This window comes from Oncorhynchus mykiss, chromosome 10, assembly GCF_013265735.2.
Source record: "Oncorhynchus mykiss isolate Arlee chromosome 10, USDA_OmykA_1.1, whole genome shotgun sequence".
In the NCBI taxonomy this organism is placed as follows: domain Eukaryota; kingdom Metazoa; phylum Chordata; class Actinopteri; order Salmoniformes; family Salmonidae; genus Oncorhynchus; species Oncorhynchus mykiss.
Window position 1 is genome coordinate 29,231,252 of NC_048574.1, and position 10,264 is coordinate 29,241,515.

The 10,264-nt window shown below is 42.5% G+C and overlaps 1 long non-coding RNA gene across 1 annotated transcript; it reads left to right on the plus strand.

Annotated features, from left to right (window-relative positions):
- The first annotated feature begins 299 nt into the window (after positions 1–299).
- Positions 300–8,942, plus strand: LOC118936921. Its single transcript, XR_005034351.1, has 3 exons — positions 300–322; positions 938–1,000; positions 8,676–8,942. It is a non-coding gene; the product is annotated as an uncharacterized LOC118936921 (long non-coding RNA).
- Positions 8,943–10,264: the final 1,322 nt, after the last annotated feature.

A 10,264-nucleotide genomic window follows, 5' to 3' on the forward strand; every position in this document is an offset into this window, starting at 1 on the left:
ATTGGTATTTTGTGCTAATGCGCTTCCAATTAGTCTTACAATATATATATTTTCACCCCTTATTTCAATAAAAACAACGTGTCTCCATTTCCAGTTCCAGAAATATAATTAATAGAACGGCCGTCCCCATTCAAGTCAATGATGGCATAATGGGTTCCACGGTTGATGGTCAAGTCAGAGCGTACCCAGGGTAGCTGTCGCTTTAAGCTACCCTGGGTCATTTCACATTCAAGCCAATCACTGCACAGCATTATTTTCAGCGTCAAACCAATCAGAGCACAGAATTTTATGCCGCACTACATGAACATGGAGCCTTCTGCTGGTAAGTAGCTACCTAGCTTATTTCACCTTTGCATACATATCCATTTCCATTTCCTACATTTATTAGCGATTGTAAGTAGACTATTTAATAAATATAAACGTAACAACTTCATTGTAAAAATGAATGATAAGCTAATGAATGGTAAGCTAAGGGTAAAGATTAACTATAACTAGCTACGTTAGATAACGTTAGCTAATTTAGCTGCAAGGTAGTGACTAGCGAATCTAGGATACAGTTTTGTGTTTTGAATTATTTTATTGCTGAACTATACGGTAGCTCTTGCCCATTATTCATTAATATTTTAGCTATCTAGCTAACTAGGACATACAGCTAACTAGCTAGCTAGATATGATATGCCAGGACTGTCACAGAGAGAGAGGTACAGGGGAGCGTTGGAGAGAGAGTTCGTAAGGTTAGTGTGTGTGTGCACTTTAATTCTAGCTAATCACTACCACTAAAACACCAGACAAGCTTAGTATCAACTAAGTATCAAGCCCTTGATTGGCTTATTAGTGTGTTACTGCTGGGTTGGAACAACATGCTCAAACATCTCCGAGACCAGTAATAATAAGAATCCCTGATTTACTGGTGACCAAAGACATGTTTTAATTGCAGAGAACATAAGCCCAGAGGAGCAGGAGATGATTCAGCTGGCAGAGGATGCAGAGAGGAGTGCAGGTATGTAGATGGCTCTACCCAATCAATTATCTAGATAAAAAGGCAGCCTATCTCCTGTTTCTGTAGCGTGAGGCAGCCTGGACAGGACGTTAGTCTGTTGCAGTGCCTTGAATACCTAAAACATATGGTGTGTCGTCTCTACTCTGTTGTCCATTATTTCCAGATAATGTACAGAGAGTCTGTGGTTATTCCTTTAACGAATAGGTTAAAACTGTAGGCTACAGTACATGTCAGAAAAGCAGGACAGTCAATATGGATTTAAACATTTGTACTTCTCTTTTGAAGGCATAGGAGTAAAAAAGAGGACATACAGCATCAGTTCAGAGGAGATTAAGAGGCGTACTAATGGGAGAGAGGGAAGCCATAGTTGGTGAGGCCATTTGTGGCATCCATGAAGACCATGGCCTTACCATAGGCCATGACATTTTTCCTCATTTATTTTGTAATCAGTACAAGGACAAGGTGTTGTTTGTTGTGGATGTATTGTTTATAAAATACTGTTTCCACTGTGCTTCCTTTGGATTTCCGAGACACTAATGGCATAATTTTTGTCCATATGTTTTCTCTGCATCATGAACGGATGTTTTGTATGTCCCCTGATGTCACAAAGTACTCTCGCTTGTTCCCGGCACTTTGCCTTTGTGCCTAGGCCCAATTCTGTGTGGGGGTTTTATAACACCTCACGTCAATCGTAAATTATAATGCAGCAGACCGACTCCTTTCTGGTCTCTAATTTGTGTGATTGGAATGGGGCGGCAGGGTAGCCTAGTGGTTAGAGCGTTCTACCCCTGAACAGGCAGTTAACCCACTGTTCCTAGGCAGTCATTGAAAATAAGAATTTGCTCTTAACTGACTTTATTTCACCTTTATTTAACCAGGTAGGCAAGTTGAGAACAAGTTCTCATTTACAATTGCGACCTGGCCAAGATAAAGCAAAGCAGTTTGACACATACAACAACACAGAGTTACACATGGAGTAAAACAAACATACAGTCAATAATACAGTATAAACAAGTCTATTTACGATGTGAGCAAATGAGGTGAGATAAGGGAGGTAAAGGCAAAAAAAGGCCATGGTGGCAAAGTAAATACAATATAGCAAGGAATGGTAGATTTGCAGTGGAAGAATGTGCAAAGTAGAAATAAAAATAATGGGGTGCAAAGGAGCAAAATAAATAAATAAATAAAATAAATACAGTAGGGAAAGAGGTAGTTGTTTGGGCTACATTATAGGTGGGCTATGTACAGGTGCAGTAATCTGTGAGCTGCTCTGACAGTTGGTGCTTAATGCTAGTGAGGGAGATGTGATTCCAGTTTCAGAGATTTTTGTAGTTCGTTCCAGTCATTGGCAGCAGAGAACTGGAAGGAGAGGCGGCCAAATAAATAATTGGTTTTGGGGGTGACTAGAGAGGTGGGAGATGCTATGGTGACCAGCGAGCTGAGATAAGGGAGGACTTTACCTAGCAGGGTCTTGTAGATGACATGGAGCCAGTGGGTTTGGCGACGAGTATGAAGCGAGGGCCAGCAAACGAGAGCGTACAGGTCGCAATGGTGGGTGGTATATGGGGCTTTGGTGACAAAACGAATTACACTGTGATAGACTGCATCCAATTTGTTGAGTAGGGTATTGGAGGCTATTTTGTAAATGACATCGCCAAAGTCGAGGATTGGTAGGATGGTCAGTTTTACAAGGGTATGTTTGGCAGCATGAGTGAAGGATGCTTTGTTGCGAAATAGGAAGCCAATTCTAGATTTTGATTCTAGACTTTGGATTGGAGATGTTTGATGTGGGTCTGGAAGGAGAGTTTACAGTCTAACCAGACACCTAGGTATTTGTAGTTGTCCACGTATTCTAAGTCAGAGCCGTCCAGAGTAGTGATGTTGGACAGGCGGGCAGGTGCAGGCAGCAATCTGTTGAAGAGCATACATTTAGTTTTACTTGTATTTAAGAGCAATTGGAGGCAACGGAAGGAGAGTTGTATGGCATTGAAGCTTGCCTGGAGGGTTGTTAACACAGTGTCCAAAGAAGGGCCAGAAGTATACAGAATGGTGTCGTCTGCGTAGAGGTGGATCAGAGACTCACCAGCAGCAAGAGCGACATCATTGATGTATACAGAGAAGAGAGTCGGTCCCTGTCGGTCCCTGAATTGAACCCTGTGACACCCCCATAGAGACTGCCAGAGGTCCGGACAGCAGACCCTCCGATTTGACACACTGAACTCTTATCAGAGAAGTAGTTGGTGAACCAGGCGAGGCAATCATTTGAGAAACCAAGGCTGTCGAGTCTGCCGATGAGGATGTGGTGATTGACAGAGTCGAAAGCCTTGGCCAGATCAATGAATACGGCTGCACAGTAATGTTTCTTATCGATGGCGGTTAAGATATCGTTTAGGATCTTGAGCGTGGCTGAGGTGCACCCATGACCAGCTCTGAAACCAGATTGCATAGCAGAGAAGGTATGGTGAGATTCGAAATGGTCGGTAATCTGTTTGTTGACTTGGCTTTCGAAGACCTTAGAAAGGCAGGGTAGGATAGATATAGGTCTGTAGCAGTTTGGGTCAAGAGTGTCCCCCCCTGTGAAGAGGGGGGATGACCGCAGCTGCTTTCCAATCTTTGAGAATCTCAGACGACACGAAAGAGAGGTTGAACAGGCTAGTAATAGGGGTGGCAACAATTTCGGCAGATAATTTTAGAAAGAAAGGGTCCAGATTGTCTAGCCCGGCTGATTTGTAGGGGTCCAGATTTTGCAGATCTTTTAGACCATCAGCTGACTGTATTTGGGAGAAGGATAAATGGGGAAGGCTTGGTCAATTTGCTGTGGGGGGTGCAGTGCTGTTGACCGGGGTAGGAGTTGGGCAGGTGGAAAGCATGTTCAGCCGTAGAAAAATGCTAATTGAAATTCTCAATTATCGTGGATTTATCAGTGGTGACAGTGTTTCCTATCTTCCGTGCAGTGGGCAGCTGGGACGAGGTGTTCTTATTCTCCATGGACTTTACAGTGTCCCAGAACTTTTTTGAGTTAGTGTTGCAGGAAGCAAATTTCTGCTTGAAAAAGCTAGCCTTGGCTTTTCTAACTGCCTGTGTATAATGGTTTCTAGCTTCCCTAAACAGCTGCATATCACGGGGGCTGTTCGATGCTAATGCAGAACGCCATAGGATGTTATTGTGTTGGTTAAGGGCAGTCAGGTCTGGGGAGAACCAAGGGCTATATCTGTTCCTGGTTCTAAATTTCTTGAATGGGGCATGCTTATTTAAGATGGTGAGGAAGGCATTTAAAAAAAATACCCAGGCATCCTCTACTGACGGGCTGAGATCAATATCCTTCCAGGATACCCCGGCCAGGTCGATTAGAAAGGCCTGCACGCTGAAGTGTTTCAGGGAGCGTTTGACAGTGATGAGTGGAGGTCGATTGACCGCTGACCCATTACGGATGCAGGCAATGAGGCAGTGATTGCTGAGATCTTGGTTGAAGACAGCAGAGGTGTATTTAGAGGGCAAGTTGGTTAGGATGATATCTATGAGGGTGCCCGTGTTTAAGGCTTTGGGGAGGTACCTGGTAGGTTCATTGATAATTTGTGTGAGATTGAGGGCATCAAGCTTAGATTGTAGGATGGCTGGGGTGTTAAGCATGTTCCAGTTTAGGTCGCCTAGCAGCACGAGCTCTGAAGATAGATGGGGGGCAATCAGTTCACATATGGTGTCCAGAGCACAGCTGGGGGCAGAGGGTGGTCTATAGCAGGCGGCAACGGTGAGAGACTTGTTTTTAGAGAGGTGGATTTTTAAAAGTAGAAGTTCACATTGTTTTGGTACAGACCTGGATAGTAGGACAGAACTCTGCAGGCTATCTTTGCAGTAGATTGCAACACCGCCCCCTTTGGCAGTTCTATCTTGTCTGAAAATGTTGTAGTTTGGGATGAAAATGTCAGAATTTTTGGTGGTCTTCCTAAGCCAGGATTCAGACACAGCTAGAACATCCGGGTTGGCAGAGTGTGCTAAAGCAGTGAATAGAACAAACTTAGGGAGGAGGCTTCTAATGTTAACATGCATGAAACCAAGGCTATTGTGGTTACAGAAGTCATCAAAAGGGCCTGGATTCACCTCTAAATCGCCAGAGGAACAGAGGAGGAGTAGGATAAGGGTACGGCTAAAAGCAATAAGAATTGGTCGTGTGGAACAGAGAGTAAAAGGAGGTTTCTTGGGGCGATAAAATAGCTTCAAGGTATGATGTACAGACAAAGGTATGGTAGGATGTGAATACAGTGGAGGTAAACCTAGGTATTGAGTGATGAAGAGAGAGATATTGTCTCTAGAAACATCATTGAAACCAGGTGATGTCATCGCATGTGTGGGTGGTGGAACTAATAGGTTTGATAAGGTATAGTGAGCAGGACTAGAGGCTCTACAGTGAAATAAGCCAATAAACACTAACCAGAACAGCAATGGACAAGGCATATTGACATTAAGGAGAGGCATGCTTAGTCGAGTGATCAAAAAGGTCCAGTGAGTAGAGAGGTTGGTTGGGGTCACGGCGATGTAGCAAGCTAGCATAGGATGGAGGTCTGTTATTAGCCACCTTGTGCGTTTCCGTCGGTAGGATTAGTGGGGTTCCGTGTGTTAGAGGGGATGAATTCAAATCACACAACAACAAAAAAAACTATAGATATAGTTATAGAGGCCCAAGAAAAAAAGAACAAAAAATTATAATAATATTAAATTGTCCGATAGGTCTATTCAGATAGCAGCAGATAAGACAGCTAACGGTTAGCGGACCGCAGATGGGCATTCAGGTAACATCGTGACGGAGGAGGCAGCCGGATAACTCCTTCGGGTAGATAACGTCGGTAGTCCAGTTGTGAAGGCCCGGTGGGGCTCCGCGCTGGCAGTAAAACGGGTCCGGATAGGTGATTGTAGCCAAGGAGTGATTGATGGAACTCTTCAGCTGGCTAGCTCTGGAATAATTGATGTTTGCTCCAGAATCGACGAAAGCCGATAGTCACACTGATAGCAGCTAGCTAGCTGCGAGATCCAGGTATGAATATCCAGAGTTAGCGGTTGAAATCCATGGACATGGAGAGAAAAATAGGTCCGTTATGTTCCGTTCCGAGCCGCGCCGTACAAAACTGGCGATAGATTTTCGAGCTAAAGGATAGCTGATGACCACAAACCATGGTTAGCTGAATACTAACGATTAGCCAGTAAAGAAGCTAACTAGCTTCTGGATTAGCTTCTGGCTAGCTTCTGGTTAGCTTCTGGTTAGCTTCTATGGAGGATTACAGATTTGAGGTAAATAATACTTTCTTTTTTTTTTAAATATAAATTGGTGAGGCGGGTTGCAGTAGAGTGTTTTGAAGATGAGTTTATGGAAAATAAAAAAATATATATAAAAAGGTGTGCGAAAAAAGTTGTAAATATATATATATATATACGGGACACGACAAGACGAGGACAAAAGACGTCTGAACTGCTATGCCATCTTGGAACAGATGAACAGCGTAAATTCAGGAGACGGTAACTCGTTTAACAACTTTTCCCATGGTGCCCCAAATTCCTAATGAGTTAATTGTTTCATGATTTCATTAATTAATGATTTAGTTCATTGTTTCATTAATTTAATCTAATAACAATTAAACATAGGTCATTATTTGAATAACAGTCATCACATTAATGATAGTCACATCACAACATAGGTTTGCTGGTCACTTGAGCAACATGAGATAATAATGGCTCTGTTATTATTATTTTTAACGTTTATTTAACCAGGCAAGTCAGTTAAGAACAGATTCTTATTTACAATGACAGCCTAGGAACAGTGGGTTAACTGCCTTGTTCAGGGGCAGAATGACAGATTCTTACCTTGTCAGCTCAGGGATTTGATCTAGCAACCTTTCGGTTATAGGCTAACGCTCTAACCACAACGCTACACTATATAATACTTTACAATTTCTTGAATTTGTTATGGATTTAGGGACTATGAAAAGACCCCTGGTGGCATATCTGTCAGAGCTGTGTGTAAGTTGAGTGTGTAAGTGTGTATGTTAAGGCTAGAGATCCTGGTTCGAGTCCAGGCTTTGCCGCTGCCGGCCGCGACCGGGAGACCCATGGGGTGGCGCACAATTGGCCTAGCATCATCCAGGTTAGGGGAGGGTTTGGCCGGCAGGGATGTTCTTGTCCCATCGCGCACTAGTGACTCCTGTGGCGGGCTGGGCGCAATGCACAATGACACGGTTGCCAGGTGAATAGTGTTTCCCCTGACACATTGGTGCAGCTGGCTTGCGAGTTAAGAGGCATTGTATCAAGAAACAGTGTGGCTTGGGTGGTTTGTGTTTTGGGGATCGCACTGCTTTCGACCTTTGCCTCTCCCAAGTCCGTACGGGAATTGCAGCAATGGGACAAGACTGTAACTACCAATTGCATATCACGAAATTGGGGAGAAAAAGGGGTAAATAACATTTTGGGACAAAACTAGACCCTGCAGAACTTACTTTTTGGAGTGCCGGGTCAAAAAAGCAGAGCAACTCTTTATTATGGACAGACCCCTCCCCATCTTTACAACCATTGAATCTATATGTTTTGACCATGACAGTTTACAATCTAAGGTAACACCAAGTAGTTGAGTCTCCTCAACTTGTCCAATAGCCACACCATTCGTTACCAGATTCAGCTGAGGTCTGGAACTTATAGGGAATGATTTATACCAAATACAATGCTCTTAGTTTTAGAGATGTTCAGGACTGGCCACCCATTCCAAAGCAGACTGCAACTCTTCGTTAAGGGTTTCAGTGACTTCATTAGCTGTGGTTAATGATGCGTATATTGTTGAATCATCAGCATACATGGACACACATGCAATGTTTAATGCCAGTGGCAGGTCATCGGTAAAAATAGAAAAGAGTAGAGGGCGTGGAGAGCTGCCCTGCAGTACACCACACTTACATGTTTGACATTAGAGAAATGTATTTATTTCAATTCACTGATTTCTTTTTATGAACCATAACTCTTTGAAATTGTTGCATGATGGATTTATATTTTTGTTCAGTATAGTTACCAGCCCTGCAAAGAAAGAAATGGCAAACAATATAGCACAATAGTACACTTCACAGAAAACAATACAACAAAACAACAGCCTGCTGTCAGTTATGCCTTTTATATCATAATGAATACATGGGCAGGGAGTCATGATCCTAGATCATCACACCTACTCTGCAATGTTTTATGAATACAGGACCAGATTATCACTTAATTGCATTTACTTTTACATAATTAATACCAACGATTACAAAACCCAAATGTCTTGTCCAATTGTTTCGGATAAACATGAAGTGACTAGGGGGTAAGGGTTGCTTCTGGACTGGAATATGATGTGGACAATTACAGTTTTACGCTATTATTTTGGCATATTGTTAGGAACATGCGTTGGGGTAGATAAACTCAGGTTGCACCCCTGACGTCTCGTGCTATACTCAGTCATGTCTAAGGGTAGCAAACTGAGGGTGTACTGACATCCCCTAAGCTGTAAGATCTGTTCCTTGTCAAAAAGGGTGGCATAATGTATGCTGCAATATCTTATATGTTGTGGGGTCGGGGGCACGGTCAGCTTGTTTTATCTGGTGTACTGTGTGGTCATACTGTAGGTACTAACCCCCTCCTTTCTCTTTCTCTGTGTCTCCTCTGCCAGAGTGCCTGAGGCCTTAGGACCATGGATGAGAGCTGTTACTGCCTCCTTTTGGATCTGCTTTCCTCTTTCCCTGCCAACATCAGGATGCTAAACTACAATACCACCACCACATATGGGCGGCCCTTATTTTGTCAGCAAACCCTATTCTTTCATACTTTGAGTTCCTTACTTGACCATAACTGTTATGGAATATTTGTTAACTGTTTTGAGTGCATAGGATTTCCCACATTTTGCCAAACCAATTGAGACATTTGTAATAAACTTGTATTTCACCACATTCAGGCTCACCTTTTCATTTATTTTGTTTGTGGCATGTTTCAGAAACTACCAGAAATGTTTGTGATGTTGGTTAATGTTGGTTAATCTCAACCTTCGTATCCCCTTTCACTGGGGTTTCGTCCCACACCATCTGCCATTCTGCCATACTGATATTGGCGTCTGCTTGCAAAACAAAAGAACACTACCTGTAGCAACCCCATACTTAAACCAGCTACCTGCATTACCCCCTGGACCGAAACTAACCCTGAAAACCTGCACCTCCCTACTCCCTGTGAAGGGAGGCATTCACGAGGAGTGTGCCTTGTCTAAGAGAGCAAATTGAAACAGAAAGGGGTGGAACTGGCATAGAGGGTAAATATGTTTTAAGACATGTAGCTAGCTAGCTAATCAATGGAACATAATCCCAACTCATGATGTTACTACCCTGCATGAATCTGCAGGTAGCTAACCAACCAGGTCATATGGCTATAACTAGTCCAGCAAATGTGTCTGAGATACGAAGAATAAGATCATACACATAACTTTAGCTAGCGACCCAGCCAGCTAACGTTAGCTAGCTAACAGTACACTTGAAATGGAACCACTTTCTGTCAAAATTAGAAATGCGTAATATCTGAAAATCTTACCAGTATACATCGTGGTTGGACATGTCTCTAAACAAAGTGTATTTGTCACTTGGGCCGAATACAGTGAAAGGCTTACTTACAAGACCTAACCGACAGTGCAATTATTAAGTAAAAAATAGGTATTAGGTAAACAATAGATAAGTAAAGACATTTTTAAAAGCATTTAAATGAATGTGAAAAATAACAGTAGTGAGGCTATATTCAGGTGGTACTGGTACAAAGTCACCGGTTAGTCGGGCTAATTGAGGTAATATGTACATGTAGGTATAGTTAAAGTGACTATGGATAGATGATAAACAGCGAGTAGCAGACAGCATCTCCTGTCTGATACCATGCATGCCTTAGTTTGATGATGTAATCCAGACTGGTGTTTTCTCCATCTCCTTAGCTATCATACTCAAATTCCACTGATTTCAAAACTCGCTCCTCCAGAAAGTGGAGAGCATACATATAATGTTACCAATCATGGCTAGGGAAGATCTGATGCTATACACATTTCTAGCAAGTGAATTGAACTATCAAATGAATACACAAACACTGACAAACATTTTTCTTGGATTTATTTTATTTAAACAATAGACAAGACAATAATCCGTAGGCTATGGGCTATTCATGTTAAATTGGAAACAGGATGGATCGGAGGCTTGAGTAAAAAGCTGATTATACACAAAACACATTTAGTCT